At 39.7% G+C, this 12,906-nt stretch overlaps 1 non-coding gene across 1 annotated transcript; it reads right to left on the bottom strand.

The window, feature by feature from the left end:
- Window positions 1-8,790: 8,790 nt before the first annotated feature.
- LOC111541589 lies at window positions 8,791-8,898 on the bottom strand. The gene has a single exon (XR_002731314.1). It is a non-coding gene; the product is annotated as a U6 spliceosomal RNA (small nuclear RNA).
- Window positions 8,899-12,906: the final 4,008 nt, after the last annotated feature.

Raw genomic sequence — 12,906 nt, 5'->3', positions numbered from 1 at the left:
GCACTTGTAGTCCTAGCTACTCCAGAGACTGAAGCAGGAGAATGGAGTGAAGCCGGGAGGCGGAGCTTGCAGTGAGCCGAGATCGTGCCACTGCACTCCAGCCTGGGCGACACAGCGAGACTCCATCTCAAAAAAAAAAAAAAAGGCTGGTGTGGTGGCTCACGCCTGTAATCCTAGCACTTTGGGAGGCTGAGGTGGACATATCACTTGAAGTCAGGAGTTTGACACCAGCCTGCCCAACACGGTGAAACTCCGTCTCTACTACAAATACAAAAAATTAGCTGGGTGTGCTGGTGTGCACCTGTAATCACAGCTACTCGGGAGAATCACTCCAATTGGGAGGCGGAGGTTGCAGTGAGCCGAGATCATGCCACTGCACTCCAACCTGGGCAACAGAGTGAGACTGTCTCAAAAAAAAAAAAAAAAAAAACTGAAAGAAACAAAAAAAGAAAATCCATCAATAGAACTGGAATTCAAAGGCTACATTTCCCCCAAATTTCTACTGTAAAGGGACTGCTGCTGACCAGTACAATGAGGAAAAAACTTTATCTCTGAAAATTTGTAATCACTTGCTGGCATTATTGAAGTTATAACCACAGGGTGGTCCAAAGCAATTCAAGCCACAAATTTCATTTAATTTGGTGCCATATTGGTGAAGTCCCTAGGAGTCAAAGGAACAAATACAAATCCATTTTAAGAAGTTACCCTCATCCTGGGCCTCAATGTATTTAATTTAACAAATAATTTTTCAAGATTAATAAGCAGTACTGGTAAAAACAACTAAGCATACATAATAAGCACCACACATGAGAGCTAGAAGAAAGGAAAGAGTAGAAACAGAGTCAACAAGACTTCAGACAGCCACTGCATTCCAGCCTGGGTGCCAGAGAGAGACTCTGTCTCAAAAAAAAAGACTTCAGACACTGGAATTATCAGATACAGATTATAAAATTATGCCTACTATTGTTAAAGAAATGAAAGATGAGCTTGAAAATATCTTCAAGATACTGGAAACTACAAAAAGTGACCAATAAAATTTTAAGAACAATAAAATTAAACTTCTAGAAATAAAATTTACCATTACTGAGATTGAAAGCAAAACCAAAACCAGGAGCTTAACAGCATATTAGATACAACTGAAAAGAGAATTAGAGAACAAGAAGGTTGGGTCACAAGATTTTACAGAATGAAGCACAGAAATTTAAAGAAACACAATATATGAAAGAGAAATTAAAATTCATAGAAGATAGAGTGAGAAAGTCTTAACATATATTGAATTAGAGCACTAGAAGAAGAGAGATTATATGGCAGAAACAGTATTTGAAGAATACTGGCCTAAACTTTTCCAGAACCTATGAATGAAATTAATTCACATACTCAAAAGACTAAACAAATCCCAGGAAGGAAGGGGGCAGGAGCAGAAGGAGAAGAAGAAAAAGAAGAAAGGAGGGAGGGAAAGGGAAGAAAGAAGGAAAAGAAGGAAGAAAGAAAAGAAAGAAAGAGAGAATGGGAGGGAGGGAAAGGAAAGGAAAGAAAGAAGAAAAAGAAAGAAAAATTCATATTCAGATTCATCACAATAAAACTAATGAACACCAAAGGAAAAAATTTGAGGGAAGGGCAAGTGTGGAGATCATTATCAAAGGAATGGCAGAGAGACGAACCACTGACTTCTCAGTAGCTGCAATGGAAGCCAAATGACAATACAATAACATACTCCATGGGTTGAAAGAAAATAATTGATAATCTATTATTCTATTCTTAGTGGAAAAAATCTTTCAAGAATGAGGGCATAGTATTAATATATACATTTCCAAAACCAAATAGAAACACAGAGACTTTGCTATTAAAAGGAATTCAGAAGGGTGTCATTCTGGAAGAAAGAATGTGATCCTAGATGGATGCTCTGAGGTACAAGAAAGAATGAAGAGTAAAGAGAGTGGTAAGTATATGAATAAATGTAAACAATGCAAAATTGTGCATAACACAACATTAACAATGTCATATGAGATGAAAAAGTACGATAAATACACAAAAATAAAAGCATGCAAATTAAGAAGAGAGTAAATGAAGTTACTGTTTCGTTTTTGTGGTATTGAGCACAAGAATAACATTAGTGACTAACTTTTTACTTAATAGGTGATATATACATATAAACATGTTAGGCTAAACTCTAAAAAAAAAAAAGACAAAATGTAGCCTATAAACTATTACAGTTTAAAAAAAGGAATAAAAATAATACAAAAAAAAGAAGAGAAAAAAGTATATAAAAGTAAAGCGAAGAGAAAGCAAAATGTAAAGTGATAGATTAAAAATATTAATTACTAATATCAGTTAACTAAAATAAATAAAATATAAATGGATTAAATACTTCAGTTAAAAGACAAAGCTTCTCAGACTGGATAAAAATTTATAAATATTCAAACAGGTTGAAATATAAAAATGGAAATAGATATGCCCTGCAAATATAACTCCAGAAGAGCTGGCATTCTTATGTTAAGAGTACACAAAATAGACTTTAAGCCAAAAATCATTATTGAAAACAATTTGGCAATTCCTCAAAAAGCTAAAAATAGCATTACCATATGGCCCAGCAATTCCACTCCTAGGTATTATACACATATCGCAAAGAATTGAAAGCAGGGATTCAAACAGGTACTTGTATACCAATGTTCATTGTAGCATTATGTACAATAGTCAAAAGGTGGAAACAACCCATGTTTCGAACACATGTATGAATAAAATGTGGTATATACATACAATGGAATATTATTCAGACACAAACAGGAGTGAACTTCTAATATATGCCCCAACATAGATAAACCTTGAAGACATATGCTAAGTGAAATAAGCTAGATGAAAAAGGACAAATATTGTGTAACTACACTGACATGAAATATCTCAAATAGGAAAATTCATAGAAATGTAAAGTAGTAGTGTAGCCACAAATTATATAAGAGAAAAATCAGAAGATCCATACAGAGAAATGGACAAATCTACAATTATATGGGAAATTAAAAAATACATCTCTCAATAATTGATAGAACAAGAAGAAAAATCATTAAATAGGCTGGGAGTGGTGGCTCACGCCTGTAATCCCAGCACTTTGGGAGGCCTCCAAGGCAGGTGAATCACCTGAGCTCAGGAGTTCGAGACCAGCCTGGCCAACATGGCGGAACTCCATCTCTACTAAAAATATAAAAATTAGCTGGGCGTAGTGGCACAGCCTGTAGTCCCAGCTACTCGGGAGGCTGAGGCACAAGCATAAGGAGGCACAAGCCCCCTGGCTTGAACCTGAGCTGAAATTGCGCCACTGTACTCCAACCTGGGCAACAGAGCGAGACTCTGTCTCAAAAAAAAAAATAAATAAATCATTAGAGGATTCAAACAATAATGATTAATAAAATTGATCTAATAGAGATTATATATATTTCATTCAACAACTGCAGAAAAAAATTCTGAAGTCCACACAGAATATTTCAAAAATGGACTCACACATAGTCATTAAAGCAAGCCTCAACAGATTTTACAGGATTAGTACAGAAGATGTTTTCTGACCTAATGTGATCTAACCATAAATCAATAATAAAAAGGTAAACAGAGCATCTCCATGTTTGGAAAATTAAAACCATGCATCTAAATAACTCATGGGTCAAAGAAGAAATCATAGTGGAAAAAATTTTTACTTGTGAACTGTGCCTTTTTGTTTTTTGACACAGAGTCTTGCTCTTGTTGCCTAGGCTGGAGTGCAGTGGTGGCATCTCACTGCAAACTCCACCTCCCAGGTTCAAGAGATTCTCCTGCCTCAGCCTCCCGAGTAGCTGGGATTACAGGTGTCCACCACCATGCCCGACTAAGTTTTGTACTTTTAGTAGAGACGGGGTTTTGCTATGTTGGCCAGTCTGGTCTCAAACTCCTGACCTTGGGTGATCCACCTGCCTCGGCCTCCCAAAGTGCTGGCATTACAGGTGTGAGCCACCACGCCCAGCCATGAACTGTGCCTTTTTAAAATGTGTGAGTTATTTAAAAATTACTTCATATCAAAAACTTGTAGAGTAATAGCTAAAAATTGTTTACTGAGCTGATTTATAGCCTTACATTTTATATTAGAAAAGAAAAAAGGCTAAAAGTAAATGAACCAAGCATCCACCTCAGGATATTAAAAATAAACTGCAAGATAAATAGAAATAAAGTAGTAGGAAAGAGATAACAAATAAGAACAAAAATGTATAAAATAGAAAAACTATGTAATAGGAACAATAACGCCAATAGTTGATTGATTCTTTGAGAAGACTAAAATCTTTAGTGAGACTAATGAGAGACACACATACACACAGAGGCAGTGAGAGAGAACACACACACAACCACACACACACTATCAGGAGTGAAAAAGGGGATATTACTCCAGATGTTGTACACACCGGAAGATAATCAGAGGATATAATGAATGACTTAATCCATTTGACAAAGTACACTATATGGACTAATTTCCTTGGGGAAAAATCAACAAACCTTATAAAGATATGTAAAACACATGAGCGTGATTCTGCTAAGAGAGCATTTGAAAAAAATAATACAGGCCTGGCACGGTGGCTCATGCCTGTAATCCCAGCACTACGGGAGGCTGAGGCGGGCGGATCACGAGGTCAAGAGATGGAGATCGAGATCATCCTGGCTAACACAGTGAAACCCCGTCTCTACTAAAAAATTAGCCGGGCATGGTGACAGGCGCCTGTAGTCCCAGCTATTAGGGAAGCTGAGGCAGGAGAATGGCATGAACCCGGGGGGCGGAGCTTGCAGTGAGCCGAGATCGCACCACTGCACTCCAGCCTGGGCGACAGAGCGAGCCTCTGTCTCAAAAATAAAATAAAATAATATAATAATAATAACAATAAATCCTGAACAATCCCATGATCATTAAATAAATTGAATCGTTTACAGAAAATCCACGAAGAAAATTCCAGGACCAGAAGCCTTTCATGTGAGTTCCACCAATCTTTTAACGAACAAAGTATTTTAATATCACATAAACACATACAAGAGGGAACAATTCTCAAACTCATAAGACACCAAAATTCATGTGAAGACTATGGCAAAATAAAATTACAATCTAATTTGACCTATGGATATTTGTTGAAAAAAATCTGAAACAATATATTAGCAAACTGAATTCAGCAATACAAAAAGATAATAGAGAAAAGCAAGTTAAGTGTATTCTAGGAATACAAAATTGGTTTAATATTTGTAAATGAATCAGTGTAATTTGTCATATTAATAGAATAAAGGAGAGAACCCATATGATCCCCCAAACATATTTAGGAAAAGTGAATGGTAAAAAAAGTCAATATGTATTCTTAATTTTAAAAATCACTAAACTTGAAATAAAAGGAAACTTTTAAGTCAAATAGGGTACCTACAGAAAATCTATAGCAAACATGCAAAATAGTGAAGTTGCTATGTCAGAAGATGCGAGGCCAGGCACATGGCTCACACCTGTAATCCTAATACTTTGGGAGGCCAAGGCGGGTGGATCACTTGAGGCCAGGAGTTCAAGACCAGCCTGGCCAATGTGATGAAACCCCATCTCTACTAAAAATTCAAAAATTAGCATGGTGCCTGTAATCCCATCTACTCAGGAGGCTAAGGCAGGAGAATCGCTTGAACCTGGGAAGCAGAGGTTGCAGTGAGCCGAGATCACGCCACTGCACTCCAGCCTAGGTGACAGGGCGAGAGTCTGTCTCAAAAAAAAAAAAAAAGAAGAAGAAGAAAAACAAGGCCAGGCATGGTGGCTCACGCCTATAATCCCAGAACTTTGGGAGGCTGAGGCGGGTGGATCATCTGAGGTCAACAGTTCAAGACCAGCCTGGCCAACATGGTGAAACCCCGTCTCTACTAAAAATACAGAATTAGCCAGGTGTGGTGTTGCATGCCTGTAATTCCAACTACATGGGAGGCTGAAGTAGAAGAATTGCTTGAACCCAGGAGGTGGAGGTTGCAGTGAGCTGAGATCGTGCCATTGCACTCCAGCCTGGGCAAAAAGAGCGAAACTCCATCTCAAAAAAAAAAAAAAAAAAAAAAAAAAAGAAGGTGCATATAACTTTAGTTTTGCTAGACAATGCCACATTCTTTCAAAGTGCTTGTGCTAATTTATACTCTCAGCAACAGCTCATGAGAACTCTCATCACCACTCCACATTATCACCAAAAGACTGTGAACCACCGTCTTAGAGAAACTCTTGCAATGTGTACTACAGACAAGTACAAGAATTTTCTTAGCATGAGTAGCTTGAACCTGGAAACGATTCACTGTGCTTTTGGGGAGGCAGCAATATTTTATATCTGGATCACGGTACTGGTTATATAGCTGTTCATTTTGTAATTATTCAAACTGCACATATATGCTTTATGCACTTTTCTATATGTATTGCATATGTTTCATTTGAACTTCTACAAAGTCATTATATTCTTCAAAGAAACTTCACACACATTTTAATAAATCTTATCTGATTTTACAATTACCGCTTGTGGTTCCTATAAGAAACTTGTCCATATTAGTTAGGGTTCCACTAGAAAAGAAATTATTTATTTTACAAATTTGATAATTTGAGAAGAGTTTAATTTAAAAGGACCATCTACAAAGGTGTGGGCAAGGTTTAAGGAACTCAAAAGTGGTAACAAAATACTCTAGAACTAGTAACTTGGGGTGCCTTTCCCACCCATTGGGGCAAGGAAAGAAAGCCTTAGAACCAGGAGATAGAGCTATGTGGAGAGAGCTGCTCATGACATAGCTTGAGCTATGACCTCTAGTGGAAAGACAGAGCCAGTTCACAGAACAGTGACCTCATACAAAGTGGATAAATATCCTGATCTTGCTCTTCTCCCTTCCGTCTCCCAGTCTTCTGTCTGTGCTCCTTGTTGCTGAACCCAACCTGAAGCCAGAACACAAGAGAATCTGTGGATGTAATGCATTTAGGTTAACCACCCAGGGAACCCAGCAGAATGGAGCTGGGCAAAGAGTAGATTTGGAGTGATGAGAAGTTGCTCACATGTCCACCTGAATCTAAAATGGTAGCCACTTCCAGTGTTTTTCTTTTAAAATACGAGGTTTGGGGAGAAGAAGAAATGACCAAGGGATTGAAATTACAGCTGGTATAACCCCTGCTTCTGCAGCTGGTGATAAGGCGTACACTGGTATTCAAGGCTATCTTCTTCCACCTCCCATTCTGCTCTTTCCTTCCATTAGCACTTCAGCAGGATGTGTTTTACCTCTTTCCTTGTCCCAGGCTACTTGTCCCATAGTAAAGATGCTTTTGCCTATTTTCCAAAGTAGATTTGGAGAGACGCAAACTTTGTTGCATGTAGGATATGAGACATTGATAGTCTTGTCTTTATTGGGTGGCTGCACTTTTCCATTGAGCAGACCACTGGGCCAAGGAATGCTAAGAAGTTGGACATTGAATCCCTGAGTTCTAAACATAGATCTCCCTGTTTATCCCCACTAGATAGCAGCAATCTAATTACTGCTAATAAAGAAATATATCACCCCTTTTCTATATATTGTTTCTATGAGGAACCCTTAATGGCTCAGGGTAAGTCTTAGCTTCCATTTCATTGGAACCATGTCTATTAAACTTCCCATTTTTTTAGAAGAGGACACTAAAACCAAGATAATTTGGAATATTTGCCTAAGAGTACACAGTGAGTACAACAATGGAACTAGAAGCTCAGCCTCCTGACTTTCAGACTCATTTGCTTCCCACACACTGGAGGAGTAGAGCTGTATCTTATCACTGTAACAGGTGGACATGGGAAACAGCAATAACACAATGTTAGACTGTGATAAAGGTGACTCAAGGGAGGAAGAAATACACAGTAGCAGATGTCCTCTAAATATTAAGGCACTGTAGAGAATAAGACATTTGTCATCCTGCCATCTCATTGTGCCAAGCTACAGGAGTAATGTTTTTGCCCTGTGTTTTTCCAAAGCAGGGCCTTTTCCAAAACAATTCAGGGTGATGACTACTTGAGTGCATTTTAATGTGTTTGCTAATGAATTTTCTTGATATTGGAAAATAACATTTTTCTTGTGTTATGTCCCCTCTCCTTTGTCTTAAAGGAGCCCACATTGCCATTTATTTTATTTTTTATTTTTCTTGGTCACAGAGAAGTCCATGCTAGTGAAGCAATTAAGGGCTCTTTCTAACCCATAAATCACCAACAAAATGGATATTCCAGTGCACCCATAGGGATTTGAGGGCTCGTGTGAGGTAAGTCTGTAAATGACTGCATTTTAGGATTTCCATAGCCTTTCTGAGGCCCATTAAACTGATCAGTAGGTAGTAAGTGATGAGGCATAAGGCTGGGAGGTGGGGTGATGTAAATAAAAAATTAAGAAATGAGACTGAGTCAGCCAAAGTGAAAATTTCGTTTGTAAGGGTTGGTGCCTCTTCAGACTTCTAAGCAACTTGAAGAAGGTAATCACCATTTTATCATTTGTATTATCTTATTTATTTTTAGACTTTAACAGAGTCAATACTGGGTTGCAGTACCTTGCTAAGAGAAGGAGAACCAACTTCATACATTAGTGTCATGCTAAAATATTCATTGGGGAAATTAATAGAGCATTTTATTTAGGGCTTTCAATATGTAGATCAAAGGAGAAGCTAATCGGGGGAAATTCAGTCTATTCTTAAGTTGGTGGGGAATGATATTTTTTGATAGGGTGTTTTTCACACCTGTTAGATCATATAAATTCAGTGGATTTTTTTTTCCTCATGAAAAGTGAGGAAGCAGTAAACATTTAAAACACAGTATTTTTTTTCCTGTCATCCTTACACAGGGGCTCATGCTAATCTTCTCTGTATCATTCCAAGTATTAATTATTTTTAAGTGAAGTATTTAATATGCTGATCTTAAGGTTCAGTTCAATGACTTTTAAAAAAATTTTTAGAGGCAGGGTCTCGTTCTGTCACCCAGGCTGAAGTACAGTGGAGTAATCCTGGCTCACTGCAACCTCAAGCCCCTGGGCTTAAGTGATTCTCCCACCTCAGCCTCCCAAGTATCTGGAGACACAGGCATATGTAGCCATACTGGGCTAATGTTTTTTTTTTTTTAGACCAGCTATGTTGCCCAGGCTGGTCTTGAATTCCTGGCCTCAAGCAATCCTCCCACCTGAGCCACCATGCTTGGCCAATAGATTTCGATAATTGTACACATTCATGTTACTACCATCTAAAGTTCCAGAAACTTGTCTCATCCTCTTGTCCCTTTCTAGTCAAATCCCTTTCTTTCTCACTAAGGGAACCTCTTTTTTTTTTTAAGACGGAGTCTCGCCCTGTTGCCCAGGCTGGAGTGCAGTGGCGCGACGTCGGCTCACCACAAGCTCTGCCTCCCGGGTTTACGCCATTCTCCTGCTTCAGCCTCCCAAGTAGCTGGGACTACAGGTGCCTGCCACCTCGCCCGGCTAATTTTTTGCATTTTTAGTAGAGATGGGGTTTCACCATGTTAGCCAGGATGGTCTTGATCTCCTGACCTCATGATCCACCGGCCTCGGCCTCTCAAAGTGCTGGGATTGCAGGCGTGAGCCACCGCGCCTGGCCGAGGGAACCACTTGCTGATCCTATCACCATAGATTAGTTTGCCTGTTCTGGGACTGCATATAAATGGAGTCATACCACATTTATTATTTTGCGTCTGGTGTCTTTCACTCACCATGGTCCTAGATTCACCTTTTTTTTTTTTTTTTTTTTTTTGCATGTAGTCAGTGGCTCGTTCCTTTTATTGCTGAGGAGTATTCCTTCGTATGAATATATTACAATGTGTTTATCCAATCTCCTATTGCTGGACATTTGAGTTGTTTTCCATTTTCGGCTGTTATGAATACAAGTATTATGAGCATTCTTGTACAAAACGTTTTGTGGACATATATTTTCATTTTTGGGGGGTATACACCTGGGAGTAGAATAGCTGGTAACTGTGTGTTTAATTGTTTGAGGACCTGCCAGACTGTTTTCCAAAGTGGCTGTACCACCTACATTCCTACCAGCAAGGTACAAGGGTTCTAATTTCTCCATATCCTTGCCAACACTTGTTGTTCATATTTGTTATTACAGCCATCCTAGGGGGTGTAAAGTTATATCTCATTGTGGGTTTGATTTGCATTTTCCTAATGATTAATGATGTTGAACATATTTTCAAGAGTTTATTGGCTACTTGTACATCTTCTTTGGGGAAATGTCTATTCATATCATTTGTTCATTTTAAATTGGGTAATTTGTCTTTTTATTGTTGAGTCCTAATTGGTTCTTAACTTGAGTGAAATTGAATTGAGAAAGTCTGTTGTAACAGGTAAGCCTCTTGCAGTTGAAAGTAACCAAAAATCCAACCTACATTATTAGTTTAAGCATTCATGGAATTTGTTGTATCACAGAACTGAAAGTTCTTGGAGGTAGTTCTGGCTTCAAGAATGGCCTGGTCCAGAGCAAAAAAAAAAAAAAAAGAAAAACAAAGTTGGAGGTGGTGGTTCACGCCTGTATTCCCAGCACTTTGGGAGGCTAAGGTGGGCAGATCACATGAGGTCAGGAGTTTGAGACCAGCCTGGCCAACATGGTGAAACCCTGTCTCTACTAAAAATACAAAAATTAGCTGGGCGTGGTGGCGGGCACCTGTAATCTCAGCTACTCAGGAGGCTGAGGCACGAGAATCGTCTGAACCTGGGAGGCGGAGGTTGCAGTGAGCTGAGATCATGCCATTGCACTCCAGCCTGGGCAACAAGAGCAAAACTCTGTCTCAAAAAAAAAAAAAAAGTGACACCAGGACCAGATTTCTTCCTCCTCCCCTCTTAGCTCTGTTTTCACTGTGTGAGCCCCATTCTTGGACAGGCCTCACCAATTAGAACAGCAAGATGGCTATAGCAGCTCCAGCCACACATTCCTCCAGGTTCAGGCCAACTGGAGAAGAGTGCTTGCTCACAGAAGCACTGGCAAAAAGACTTACAGGTCCTGACTGATTATAGACCAATCCGAACTGCAGTGGCCAAGAGGAATAGGTACACTGATTTAGGGGGATTCACAGACCCCATTCCCAAAGCAAGGGTTAGAGTCCACCCAAAACACATAGATCCCAAGTAGGGGAGGAGCAAGCTCTCCAGAGAGAAATTAGAATACATTTACCAAAAGAGGAGGAAAAGGGATGTCGGGGATATAAAAAACTAGCAAACGTCCACTACAGTGCTTCCCAACCATGGCCTCACTAAAAATCAACATGATTTTTATCTAAGCAACTAAGCAAAGAGGTGAGGCCACAGAGTAAAATACTATTATTGACACAAGAATATGGATAAAGGCAAAAGAATAGTTAGCCAGCAGTAAAATCATTAAAAAGTCACTAAATTTAGCATCTGAAGACCTGGCTCGAATCCTAGGTTTGCTACTTGCTAGCACTATGACCTTGGAAAAAATCACTTAACTTTCCAAATCACATTTCTCTCTCTTTCTTTTTCTTTCTTTCTTCTTTCTTTCCTTCCTTCCTTCCTTCCTTCGTTCCTTCCCTCCCTCCCTCCTTCCTTCCTTCTTTCCTTCCTTCTTTCTCTCTCTCTCTTTCTCTCCTTCTTTCTTTCTTTCTTTCTTTCTTCTTTCTTTCCTTTTTTGAGACATAGTCTTACTCTGTCACCCAGGCTAGAGTGCACTGGCATGATCATAGCTCACTGTAGCCTCGACCTCCTAGGCTCAAGAAATCCTTCCAGCTCAGCCTCCTGAGTAGCTGTGACTACAGGTGCATACCACCATGCCTGGCTAATTTTTATATTTTTTGTAGAGATGGGGTTTTGCCATGTTGCCCAGGCTAGTCTTGTACTCTTGGACTCAAGTGATCCTCCTGCTTCGACCTCCCATAATGCTGGGATTGTAGGGATGAGCCATCACACCTAGCCAAACCACATTTTTCTAAGTCATAAAGTAGCGATTACCTCAATGTATAATTCCAGCATCATAGGTTGGTTCTAGAAATATAAACTTGTAAAAGTGCCTGGCACATAGAGGATATTCACTCTGAAATCCTGGGTCATAACTTCATCTACCTGCCTTCCATGTGATCCCACCCCAAGACTACTTCCTATCCAGCCAGTGTTTGCTTTCCGGATGGGACTGCAGAGATTTCCACAGAAAATCTTTTGAACCATTACCTTACTGAGCCCCAAACTGTAATTTCAGCTATGTGATTAGAGCATTGTTCTACCAACACTGAGAATGGTTTCTGGCTGGAATGTCAGTGGAGCATGGTGAGCCAGACACAGGCAGTGCTTTGAACACAGCCTAGGGTATCAGACAGAGATGATCATCACAGTTGGAGATCTAGAAAATGTCCCTGGAGACCTCAGAATTCCATGGTTTGGCTTCCAGGAGTGGAAATGAGTGCCAGCTTCCCCTCTCAAAGCACACTGCCCCTCTGGATTCTAGTTTGTTAACTAATCCCTTCCTCCTCCAGAACAGTCAAGAAAGAAGGAAGGGTTTAGAACTGTTCCATTGGTAGCCCCAGAATTTCTACATAAGAAAAGCTTAGGGGCAGCCATCTGGCTGCTACGAGTTTCTAGAGGAGTTGCTTTTGAAATTGTTTGCATTTTAAATAAGAAGGTTTGGCCAGGCACAGTGACTCACACCTGTAATCCCAGCACTTTGGGAGGCAGAGGCGGGCGGATCACCTGAGGCCAGGAGTTCAAGACCAACCTGGCCAACATAGTGAAACCCCATCTCTACTAAAAAATACAAAAATTAGCCAGGCGTGGCGGAGTGCACCTCCCGAGCCAGAGAGGTAGGAGAATTGCTTGAACCTGGGAGGTGGAGGCTGCAATGAGCTGAGATCCTGCCACTGTACTCTAGCCTGGGCAACAGAGTAAGGCTGTCTCAAAAAAAAA

Source organism: Piliocolobus tephrosceles, chromosome 1 (assembly GCF_002776525.5).
Source record: "Piliocolobus tephrosceles isolate RC106 chromosome 1, ASM277652v3, whole genome shotgun sequence".
In the NCBI taxonomy this organism is placed as follows: Eukaryota; Metazoa; Chordata; class Mammalia; order Primates; family Cercopithecidae; genus Piliocolobus; species Piliocolobus tephrosceles.
This window is presented reverse-complemented; position numbering and strand designations above follow the sequence as displayed.